This window comes from Pristiophorus japonicus, chromosome 6 (assembly GCF_044704955.1).
Source record: "Pristiophorus japonicus isolate sPriJap1 chromosome 6, sPriJap1.hap1, whole genome shotgun sequence".
Lineage (NCBI taxonomy): Eukaryota > Metazoa > Chordata > Chondrichthyes > Pristiophoridae > Pristiophorus > Pristiophorus japonicus.
The window spans coordinates 263375971-263388988 of record NC_091982.1 but is presented as its reverse complement, the minus strand read 5'-3'; the positions used below and the strand labels follow the sequence as shown (position 1 = coordinate 263388988).

At 45.7% G+C, this 13018-nt stretch overlaps 1 protein-coding gene across 1 annotated transcript in view; it reads right to left on the bottom strand.

The window, feature by feature from the left end:
* The window catches only part of LOC139266070 (receptor-transporting protein 3-like), a 46929-nt gene extending 41258 nt beyond the window's left edge, over positions 1 to 5671 (bottom strand). The window contains exon 1 of the mRNA XM_070883918.1: positions 5627 to 5671. The gene's annotated coding sequence lies outside the window, so the exon portion shown is untranslated. The remainder of the gene's footprint in view (positions 1 to 5626) is intronic.
* Positions 5672 to 13018: the final 7347 nt, after the last annotated feature.

Below are 13018 nucleotides of genomic sequence, written 5' to 3'. Positions count from 1 at the left end.
GTTATAACATCTGTAAGATTAGGATTATCGTCTAGTCAAGTATCCTGACTCACATAGCAAGATGGTGATTGCTGATGGCGTGAAGTTTTGTTTCTATGTTAACAAAAACAGTGTGCAGAGCAGAAATAAGGGATGTGGTTAATATGGAGTCAACATTAATTTAAATCCCTCTAAGAGGTACTAGGGTGTTTAACTCTATCCTGATTGTTTCATTAAAAAGTCGGTTTCTCTATGGAGCATTTGGCAGTGTCTTGAGTAAAAAGTTTTCTCACTATCTGAACCACATTCACCAATTCACATTGTGCTATTGTCAAGTAACTGAGCATGTTTGAGATCCTCTTCAATGAATTGTCATCATGTATTTCCCCATTCTAGTTGCCTCACATGCAACATATTACATTTGCATCTAAAGGGGGTGTTTCACTTTGAGCTCTATTTATCTGGCCATGCAAGGCTAGCTTCTTGGCTAGCTGATCTGCCTTGCCACTCTTACTGGCAAAGAGGACAATTTTTGAATGGGCTCGGATTTGACCACCCCTAAAGGCCGTTGTTGCTTTTCGTCCTCTGCCAAAATCCACTGGATCAGCCCTGCTCAAGACAATGTATTGCCGTCCGCAAAGGTTAACCGTTAAAACTTGCACAGAGATCCTACCAAACTTTTTTTCCATACTTAGGAATTGAAAATCTGTTAAAATAGCAGAAATCATTAGTAACGTCACTATTAACTTAAAAAACTCAGGGAAGATATTTTAGATTAAACTCCAATTGGGGCTGGATTTTTGGCTCGTTACTGCTTCTGTTTTCATCCCGGAGGGGCAGTAATGGCGGCGGAAAGTATTTCCAGGCGGCCAGCCAGCTTCCAGCGCCCTGCCGGGACATTCGGTGCCAGGTTTGTGGGGGCATGGAGCAGTACCGGCTGGGAAAGGTGAACCCGTGTGCAACGTCTCTGGTTGCGACACCAGCTTGATAATTTGGTTGCCGTGCGATCTGTAACGCCCCGTAGCGTGCCCCAGTGGGACGGCCTGTGAACGCTGGCGTTACCTTATGAGGGGGTTACCTTATGAGGGGGTTACCTTATGATGATAGATTGAGTAGACTGGGTCTTTACTCGTTGGAGTTCAGAAGGATGAGGAATGATCTTATAGAAACATTTAAAATAATGAAAGGAATAGACAAGATAGAGGCAGAGAGGTTGTTTCCACTGGTCGGGGAGACTAGAACTAGGGGGCTCAGCCTCAAAATAAGGGGAAGCCAATTTAAAACCGAGTTGAGAAGGAATTTCTTCTCCCAGAGGGTTGTGAATCTGTGGAATTCTCTGCCCAAGGAAGCAGTTGAGGCTAGCTCATTGAATGTATTCAAGTCTCAGATAGATAGATTTTTAACCAATAAGGGAATTAAGGGTTACGGGGAGAGGGCGGGTAAGTGGAGCTGAGTCCACGGCCAGATCAGCCATGATCTTGTTGAATGGCGGAGCAGGCTCGAGAGGCTAGGAGCTAAATTAAAAAGTAGGACCTCAAAAGTAGTAATCTCGGGATTGCTACCAGTGCCACGTGATAGTCAGAGTAGGAATCGCAGGATAGCGCAGATGAATACGTGGCTTGAGCAGTGGTGCAACAGGGAGGGATTCAAATTCCTGGGGCATTGGAACCGGTTCTGGGGGAGGTGGGACCAGTACAAACCGGACGGTCTGCACCTGGGCAGGACCAGAACCAATGTCCTAGGGGGAGTGTTTGCTAGTGCTGTTGGGGAGGATTTAAACTGATATGGCAGGGGGATGGGAACCAATGCAGGGAGACAGAGGGAAACAAAAAGGAGGCAAAAGCAAAAGACAGAAAGGAGATGAGGAAAAGTGGAGGGCAGAGAAACCCAAGGCAAAGAACAAAAAGGGCCACTGTACAGCAAAATTCTAAAAGGACAAAGGGTGTTAAAAGAACAAGCCTGAAGGCTTTGTGTCTTAATGCAAGGAGTATCCGCAATAAAGTGGATGAATTAACTGTGCAAATAGATGTTAACAAATATGATGTGATTGGGATTACGGAGACGTGGCTCCAGGATGATCAGGGCTGGGAACTCAACATCCAGGGGTATTCAACATTCATGAAAGATAGAATAAAAGGAAAAGGAGGTGGGGTAGCATTGCTGGTTAAGGAGCAAATTAAGGCAATAGTTCGGAAGGACATTAGCTTGGATGATGTGGAATCTATATGGGTAGAGCTGCAGAATACCAAAGGACAAAAAACGTTAGTGGGAGTTGTGTACAGACCTCCAAACAGTAGTAGTGATGTTGGGGAGGGCAACAAACATGAAATTAGGGGTGCGTGCAATAAAGGTGCAGCAGTTATAATGGGTGACTTTAATATGCACATAGATTGGGTTAACCAAACTGGAAGCAATACGGTAGAGGAGGATTTCCTGGAGTGCATAAGGGATGGTTTTTTAGACCAATATGTCGAGGAACCAACTAGCGGGGAGGCCATCTTAGACTGGGTGTTGTGTAATGAGAGAGGATTAATTAGCAATCTCGTTGTGCGAGGCCCCTTGGGAAGAGTGACCATAATATGGTGGAATTCTGCATTAGGATGGAGAATTAAACAGTTAATTCAGAGACCATGGTCCAGAACTTAAAGAAGGGTAAGTTTGAAGGTATGAGGCGTGAATTGGCTAGGATAGATTGGCAAATGATACTGAAGGGGTTGACTGTGGATGGGCAATGGCAGACATTTAGAGACCGCATGGATGAACTACAACAATTGTACATTCCTGTCTGTCGTAAAAATGAAAAAGGGAAGGTGGCTCAACCGTGGCTATCAAGGGAAATCAGGGATAGCATTAAAGCCAAGGAAGTGGCATACAAATTGGCCAGAAATAGCAGAGAACCCGGGGACTGGGAGAAATTTAGAACTCAGCAGAGGAGGACAAAGGGTTTGATTAGGGCAGGGAAAATGGAGTACGAGAAGAAGCTTGCAGGGAACATTAAGACGGATTGCAAAAGTTTCTATAGATATGTAAAGAGAAAAAGGTTAGTAAAGACAAACATAGGTCCCCTGCAGTCAGAATCAGGGGAAGTCATAACGGGGAACAAAGAAATGGCGGACCAATTGAACAAGTACTTTGGTTCGGTATTCACTGAGGAGGACACAAACAACCTTCCGGATATAAAAGGGGTCGGTGGGTCTAGTAAGGAGGAGGAACTGAGGGAAATCCTTATTAGTCGGGAAATTGTGTTGGGGAAATTGATGGGATCGAAGGCCGATAAATCCCCAGGGCCTGATGGACTGCATCCCAGAGTACTTAAGGAGGTGGCCTTGGAAATAGTGGATGCATTGACAGTCATTTTCCAACATTCCATTGACTCTGGATCAGTTCCTATGGAGTGGAGGGTAGCCAATGTAACCCCACTTTTTAAAAAAGGAGGGAGAGAGAAAACAGGGAATTACAGACCGGTCAGCCTGACATCGGTAGTGGGTAAAATGATGGAATCAATTATTAAGGATGTCATCGCAGTGCATTTGGAAAGAGGTAATATGATAGGTCCAAGTCAGCATGGATTTGTGAAAGGGAAATCATGCTTGACAAATCTTCTGGAATTTTTTGAGGATGTTTCCAGTAGAGTGGACAAGGGAGAACCAGTCGATGTGGTATATTTGGACTTTCAGAAGGCTTTCGACAAGGTCCCACACAAGAGATTAATGTGCAAAGTTAAAGCACATGGGATTGGGGGTAGTGTGCTGACATGGATTGAGAACTGGTTGTCAGACAGGAAGCAAAGAGTAGGAGTAAATGGGGACTTTTCAGAATGGCAGGCAGTGACTAGTGGGGTACCGCAAGGTTCTGTGCTGGGGCCCCAGCTGTTTACACTGTACATTAATGATTTAGACGAGGGGATTAAATGTAGTATCTCCAAATTTGCGGATGACACTAAGTTGGGTGGCAGTGTGAGCTGCAAGGAGGATTCTATGAGGCTGCAGAGCGACTTGGATAGGTTAGGTGAGTGGGCAAATGCATGGCAGATGAAGTATAATGTGGATAAATGTGAGGTTATCCACTTTGGTGGTAAAAACAGAGAGACAGACTATTATCTGAATGGTGACAGATTAGGAAAAGGAGAGGTGCAACGAGACCTGGGTGTCATGGTACATCAGTCATTGAAGGTTGGCATGCAGGTACAGCAGGCGGTTAAGAAAGCAAATGGCATGTTGGCCTTCATAGTGAGGGGATTTGAGTACAAGGGCAGGGAGGTGTTGCTACAATTGTACAGGGCCTTGGTGAGGCCACACCTGGAGTATTGTGTACAGTTTTGGTCTCCTAACCTGAGGAAGGACATTCTTGCTATTGAGGGAGTGCAGCGAAGGTTCACCAGACTGATTCCCGGGATGGCGGGACTGACCTATCAAGAAAGACTGGATCAACTGGGCTTGTATTCACTGGAGTTCAGAAGAATGAGAGGGGACCTCATAGAAACATATAAAATTCTGACGGGGTTAGACAGGTTAGATGCAGGAAGAATGTTCCCAATGTTGGGGAAGTCCAGAACCAGGGGACACAGTCTAAGGATAAGGGGGAAGCCATTTAGGACTGAGATGAGGAGGAATTTCTTCACCCAGAGAGTGGTGAACCTGTGGAATTCTCTACCACAGAAAGTTGTTGAGGCCAATTCACTAAATATATTCAAAAAGGAGTTAGATGAAGTCCTTACTACTCGGGGGATCAAGGTGTATGGTGAGAAAGCAGGAATGGGGTACTGAAGTTGCATGTTCAGCCATGAACTCATTGAATGGCGGTGCAGGCTAGAAGGGCCGAATGGCCTACTCCTGCACCTATTTTCTATGTTTCTATGTTTCTATGGCCTACTTCTGTTCCTAATTCTTATGTTCTTATGTATTGGGAATGTTTTTGGTGGGTTTTTTCAGATTTCTTTTCCACTGAAGCCTCTCTTCGGGCACGGTTGTTTAGATCGGGATTTTCAGTTGTTCAGCTGGCCTAGCGCCTAAAAGAGGTGTGGATCACCTCCCCTAGCGCTTCGCTCCACAGTCAGGGCCCAGCTGATGAATTTTGCAGCTGGAGATGCAAACCATTTGCCGATGCAAAATTTACCTCTCCACCTGGATTAACGCTGCAATAGAGGCGTGACTGAATTTTCACCACCAATTGTTGTTTAAGCATTTATTTAAGAGGTGCCCAAACCCATAATTTTATTAACTCTTCGGTTAGTTCGTGCAGTCCAATTACAAGATGTCTCCCGATTGTTGCTATAGAGATGGCAATAGAGGCTCAGACTTTTTTCTCTCGGTCACCTTTACTGACCACATCAATAACAAGATCGAAGGGTGCTGTCAGTTCAATAACAGCTATCACATTCCAGTACGCTGTACAACCAAGATGATTAAACAATCATCTACTGTTTGCTCTGTATTTCAATTAAGAGGACATTAAGGCCTGGCTGCCTGTAGCTTGCTACTTATTATTTTGATGCAGGCACTCTCCTTTCCATCTTCCTCCGACGCTGTCATTGCCCTTTTAAGAAGGAGCAGCTGAAGCTTTCACACCCTGTTGCTGCACCAGGACAGCACCATCTCCTCCACACATTTACCAGCCCCCTCTCCCTCTCCCTCCCACCCTCCCTTACCTGGGCTTGATGGAAGACCTTTAATTTGTATTTGCCGAAAGCAGATATCTGCAGTTCACCAACCAACTTGTTTCAGTTTCAGTTTCCATTTCCTCATCCAAAAATAAGCCGAAGTCAACAGAGCTGGGGAAATGAATCGACTATTTTAAAGGGACAATGTAATAACACAACATAAAACATTTGAAGAATGGGAAAAGGCCATTTGTGCAAACATCTCCATCAATTTTTAATAGATTTGACCTCCACCTATTTATCAATCCTTTTGCACACCAGAAGTGCATCCAATATCTCAAACCCATTTTTTACTCTTTGGGTAAAGAAACATTTGGTGATCTTCCAACACAGGAACATGTTTAGCAATCTTTTCTGTTTGCCTCTCAAACTCATGACCTAATTTGTAACATCACTTTCTCTAAAACTGCATCACTTGTATATTATGAAGATGAATATGACATGGTTTTTCTGTGTGTCCTCCACTGCCCCCCTCCAAAATGGAGTGATTCTCCCTTTAAAACCTAATTCCAAATGTCTTATTTTTAAAATAATTGCAAGTAACAACAAGGTATTAGGTCATTTGGCCCAACAAGTCCGTGTCAGCATTTATCCTTCACGCGAGTTACGACGCAAAATAATAGGTCATTTCCCTACTGGAGAGAGGGAAGTCGGGTGGCGAATCACTCCTCGACTACTCTCACATGCATCTTAGTGACTGGCACAACAGCAGAAACAACAGAGGTCTAAGAGCAGGCCACTCTCTGCTCTTTTACATTACAGGTGCTTTGTTGTGCAGGAAGACATAAAGGGGGCGAAATTCATTATCGTCCCATTTGGGGGCGGTAACGTTTGAAAGCTGGGAAAATTAACGTGGACCCTACTGCTTCCCAGCTTTCAAAAAATTGGCTTTAGCGCTCCAAGAAAGAAGTGGAGCTCCATTCCTTCGTGTAGCGCTAAAGCACGTAGGGGCAGAAATCTCAGCAGCGCTGCACACTGGGCCGTGTTCAAAGGGCCCCTCCCTCCCTCCCTTAAAGGGAAAGGCCATCGCTGCAGGCTCTGCAATTTAAAATTCACCTACCTGGACCACCAAGGAAGCAGGGGACCCAGGCAATCAGCTCGGCACTCAAGCAGAGTGCCAGGCTGAACGATTGTGGGCGGGAACCCAGGAAGAAAACGACAACTACAAAGGTAATAAAAACAAAAAAAATGCTGGAAATATTCAGCAGGTCAGGCAACATCTGTGGAGAGAGAGAAACAGAGTTAACGTTTCAGGTCGATGGCCCTTTGTCAGAACTGGGAAAAGTTAGAGCTGTAGCAGGTTTTTAAGCAAGTGTCAGGGCAGGGAGAAAAACAAAAGGGAAGGTTTGTGATAGGATGGAAGGCAGAAGAGATTAAGAGACAAAAGGGATGATGGTGCAAAATGGCAACTACAAAGGTAAGGTTTTTTTTAACTTACCTCAGCTATCTTGCCTTTAATCATCGCCCCGGTAACAGCCGGCCGCCTGATCCATGCCTGCTGCAGCTGCCAGTGTTTTTGCCCGCGCTGCTGCAGGGGGTGAAAGTGAATTACATGTCTGGGGTGCCAATGGGGTGATGCACACGGCGATGATGTCACGATCTCCATGCGCCAGAGATCGATGTGCAATGCTGTAGCACGGCGCTAAGCTCTCGCCCAATATGGCGGGAGTCGATGTTAGCGCCGCGGCTGGTCGCAAAGGCATTTGTGCCCCGTTATAGAGAGGCGTAACTGCACCCAATTTCTCCCCCAAAGTATGCATACATAGAATTTTTTTTTAAATTTAGTGATCAACGTATTGAGAATTCTATAACATAAAAGGAACAAAGTGATGCCAGGTTAGTATCAGAGTTTGCTAGCCTTCCCTGTCATATGCATTTCCAAAACAACAGCAGATTTTACTCGTATCGGTTTCAGTTTTCTTGTAACACTCATAGCTACTGACTCGAAATTTACTTGTTTATTCCTCCTAGGTACCTGAGGGCATGGTTAGTCTCAATTATACCTCAACTATTTCAAGCGCTCAATCTCCCATTTGGTTCAGTCTGTTGTTGTTACGACAGGATATCGACCAAGGCATTGAAAAGTGAGCAGGAGATCCGAACCATTGTGTTCCTTGCTGTGGCTGCATACTTACCGTGTAAGTACTGAGAGGAGATACAACATCAACAGACGAGATTGAAAATTGAAGAAAACTTGGAGAAGGTTCCTTGGCTGCTGGCTTTTTAAAATTTCAGTGAAGTTTTAGAGAAAAAAATTAAAATGAACACGAATTGGGTTCAATTGTTCAACAGCGAGGTATCGGATCTACCACGTTCCAATTGCTGGAATATTATACAAGATGATGACTTATCACCAAAAACAGCACCTGCAGGATGGAAGTATTACACAACAGAGAAACATAGAAACATAGAAAATAGGTGCAGGAGTAGGCCATTCGGCCCTTCGAGCCTGCACCGCCATTCAATGAGTTCATGGCTGATCATTCCCTCAGTACCCCTTTCCTGCTTTCTCTCCATACCCCTTGATCCCTTTAGCCGTAAGGGCCACATCTAACTCACTCTTGAATATATCCAATGAACTGGCATCAACAACTCTCTGCAGCAGGGAATTCCACAGGTTAACAACTCTCTGGGTGAAGAAGTTTCTCCTCATCTCAGTCCTAAATGGCTTACCCCTTATCCTAAGACTATGTCCCCTGGTTCTGAACTTCCCCAACATTGGGAACAATCTATCCACATCTAACCTGTCCCGTCCCGTCAGAATCTTATACGTTTCTATGAGATAACCCTCTCATCCTTCTAAATGCCAGTGAATAAAGGCCCAGTTGATCCAATCTCTCCTCATATGTCAATCCTGCCATCCCAGGAATCAGTCTGGTGAACCATTGCTGTACTCCCTCAATAGCAAGAACGTCCTTCCTCAGATTAGGAGACCAAAATTGAACACAATATTCCAGGTGAGACCTCACCAAGGCCCTGTACAACTGCAGTAAGACCTCCCTGCTCCTATACTCAAATCCCGTAGCGAGGCAGGCCAACATACCATTTGCCTTCTTCACCGCCTGCTGTACCTGCATGCCAACTTTCAATGACTGATGAACCATGACACCCAGGTCTCGTTGCACCTCCCCTTTTCCTAATCTGCCGCCATTTAGATAATATTCTGTCTTCGCGTTTTTGCCACCAAAGTGGATAATCTCATATTTATCCACATTGTACTGCATCTGCCATGCATTTGCCCAATCACCTAACCTGTCCAAGTCACCATACAGCCTCTTAGCGTCCCCCTCACAACTCACACTGCTACCCAGTTTAGTGTCATCTGCAAACTTGGAGATATTACACTCAATTCCTTCATCCAAATCATTGATTTATATTGTAAAGAGCTGGGGTCCCAGCACTGAGCCCTGCGACACTCCACTAGTCACTGCCTGCCATTCTGAAAAGGACCCGTTTATCCCGACTCTCTGCTTCCTGTCTGCCAACCAGTTCTCTATCCATATCAGTACATTACCCCCAATACCATGTGCTTTGATTTTGCACACCAATCTCTTGTGTGGGACCTTGTCAAAAGCCTTTTGAAAGTCCAAATATACCACATCTACTGGTTCTCCCATGTCCACTCTACTAGTTACATCCTCAAAAAATTCCAGAAGATTTGTCAAGCATGATTTCCCCTTCATAAATCCATGCTGACTTGGACCGATCTTGTCACTGCTTTCCAAATGCGCTGCTATTTCATCCTTAATAATTGATTCCAACATTTTCCCCACCACTGATGTCAGGCTAACCGATCTATAATTACCCGCTTTCTCTCACCCACCCTTTTTAAAAAGTGGTGTTACATTAGCTACCCTCCAGTCCATAAGATCTGATCCAGAGTCGATAGACTGTTGGAAAATGATCACCAATGCATCCACTATTTCTAGGGCCACTTCCTTAAGTACTCTGGGATGCAGACTATCAGGCCCTGGGGATTTATCGGCCTTCAATCCCATCAATTTCCCTAACGCAATATCCTGCCTAATAAGGATATCCTTCAGTTCCTCCTTCTCACTTGACCCTCGGTCCCCTAGTACTTTCGGAAGGTTATTTGTGTCTTCCTTAGTGAATACAGAACCAAAGTATTTGTTCAATTGCTCTGCCATTTCTTTGTTCCCCATTATAAATTCACCTGAATCCAATTGCAAGGGACCTATGCTTATCTTCACTAATCTTTTTCTCTTCACATATCTATCGAAGCTTTTGTTCCTGGCAAGCTTCTTCTCGTACTCCATTTTCCCCTCTTAATTAAACCCTTTGTCCTCCACTGCTGAATTCTAAATTTCTCCCAGTCCTCAGGTTTGTTGCTTTTTCTGGCCAATTTATATGCCTCTTCCTTGGATTTAACACTATCCTTAATTTCCCTTGTTAGCCACGGTTGAGCCAACTTCCCCGTTTTATTTTTTACTCCAGCCAGGGATGTACAATTGCTGAAGTTCATCCATGTGATCTTTAAATGTTTGCCATTGCCTATCCACGGTCAACCCTTTAAGTATCATTTGCCAGTCTACTCTAGCCAATTCATGCCTCAAACCAGCGAAGTTACCTTTCTTTAAGTTCAGGACCCGAGTTTCTGAATTAACTGTGTCACTCTCCATTCTAATAAAGAATTCTACCATGTTATGGTCACTCTTCCCCAAGGGGTCCTTTCTCATTACACATCACCCAGTCTAGAATGGCCAGCTCCCTGGTTGGTTCCTCGACACGTTGGTCTAGAAAACCATCCCTAATACACTCCACAAAATCCTCCCCCACCGCATTGCTACCAGTTTGGTTAGCCCAATCTATATGTAGATTAAAGTCACCCATGATTACTGCTGTACCTTTATTGCATGCATCCCTTATTTCTTGTTTGATGCTGTCCGCAACCTTACTACTACTGTTTGGTGATCTGTACACAACTCCCACTAGCGTTTTCTGCCCCTTGGTATTCTGCAGCTCCACCCATACAGATTCCACATCATCCAAGCTAATGTCCTTTCTTACTATTGCATTAATTTCCTCTTTAACCAGCAATGCCATCCTGCCTCCTTTTCCTTTCTGTCTATCCTTCCTAAATGCTGAATGCCCTTGGATGTTGAGTTCCCAACCTTGGTCACCCTGGAGCCATGTCTCCGTGATGCCAATTACATCATACCCATTAACTGCTATCTGCGCAGTTAATTCGTGCACCTTATTCCGAATACTCTTCGCATTGAGGTACAGAGCCTTCAGGCTTGTCTTTCTAACACACTTTGCCTCTTTAGAATTTTGCTGTAATGTGGCCCTTTTTGCTTTTTGCCTTGGGTTTCTCTGCCCTCCACTTTTACTTTTCTTATTTCAACTTTTGCTTCTGCCCCCATTCTACTTCCCTCTATCTCCCTGCATAGGTTCCCATCCCCCTGCCATATTAGTTTAACTGCTCCCCAACAGCACTAGCAAACACTCCCCCTAGGACATTGGTTCCGGTCCTGCCCAGGTGCAGACCGTCCGGTTTGTACTGGTCCCACCTCCCCCAGTACCGGTTCCAATGTCCCAGGAATTTGAATCCCTCCCTGCTGCACCACTGCTCAAGCCACATATTCATCTGAGCTATTCTGTGATTCCTACTCTGACTAGCACGTGGCACTGGTAGCAATCCTGAGATTACTACTTTTGAGGTCCTACGTTTTAATTTAACTCCTAGCTCCCTAAATTCATCTTGTAGGACCTCATTCCTTTTTTTACCTATATCTTTGGTACCTACATGCACCACGACAACTGGCTGTTCACCCTCCCTTTTCAGAATGTCCTGCACCCGCTCCGAGACATCCTTGACCCTTGCACCATGGAGGCAACATACCATCCTGGAGTCTCGGTTGCGGCCACAGAAACGTCTATCTATTCCCCTTACAATAGAGTCCCCTATCACTATAGCTCTCCCACTCTTTTTCCTGCTCTCCTGTGCAGCAGAGCCACCCACGATGCCATGAACTTGGCTGCTGCTGCCCTCCCCAGTGAGTCATCCCCCTCAACAGTACCCAAAGCGGTGTATCTGTTTTGATGGGGGATGATCGCAGGGGATCCCTGCTCTTCCTGTTGGTCATCCATTCCCTATCTGCCTGAGTAACCTTTTCGTGCGGTAAGACCAACTCACTAAACGTGCTATTCACATCATTCTCAGCATCGTGCACGCTCCAGAGTGAATCCGCCCGCAGCTGCATTTGCAGGATAAGGAGTATGTGCAATAAAAAACAAGATCAGAACCTGCACATCTGTCCTGGAGTGCAATAGCGGCAGGGCAACTGAGTAACAAATACAAGATATTCAAATAAAATTTTTTAAAGTGAATAGCAACAGCTAATATTCTCTAAGGAGGAGCGTGGTGCAGATCAACCATACCCCCTTTTGGGGGTTCTTTGATATATTCAGAACTCAAAGTCAGATCATTTGTACAGTACTTCCACGTAGAGTTGCATTTCAGCCACAGTTCATAGACAGGAAAACACCAGAGAATGTATGAAACTTAAATAAACAAAAGCAGTTGCCTGATGGTTCTGTATAAATGCAGGAATGTGGTGTCAGGATTCTTGAGATGAGGGCATTAATTTAAAAAAAGCGACTGAAATTTGTCGGGAGGAGTAAGAAGCAGGGAGCTGGAAGTAGAAAAGGGATCCTTTGACTTCATTTACCATAGATACTGGGGCCGATACTGCCCTGAGTTTGGGGCGGTCATTTGGCAAAAAGGGATTTTTTTGCGGTGGCATGGAAAGTGCCGGCCCCGTTGTGGATTTGGAGTCTTTGAAAAGTAAAAATGTTGCCTGTGGAAATGGAGTATTCCCTCGGCGTTCACACGGCGCTCGCGGGGCACCATGGTCCGCGCCGCACTCAGTCACGCTGATGCCCGTGCCGAACTCTGCAGCCTCTTTAGTGGCACCCCCTGGGCCACCAGGGAGGGTGTGGCCAGGCCAGCGGCCTGACACCCAAGAGGGGGAGCCTGTCTACATATTGGCGGCCCGGCCACACCACACCAGAAGAAAGATGGCGGCCGACGCACTACCACCTCCCCTTTAAGGGCGCCACAGCCACCACAGCTTGTCTCACACCGAGAAGCTGTCATTGGCATCGCCCCTTGCCGTCATCGTGTCTCGCGGGGCAATTTCCCCCGAGGGGCGCAAAGGTGTCAGCGTGGGGTGATAATGGGTCCGCACGCCGGTGCGCTAATCACGGGTCGCGGTGCAATCCACTCTTCACCGGCGGAGCCCTGGGGGTAATTCCGTGCGGATCGATGTGGCCGCCACACCCGTGTGCTAACTCATTAACGCTCCATTAGCGTCAGCCGGCGCAAAGGGGCAATTTTGGCCACACTGATTACATATC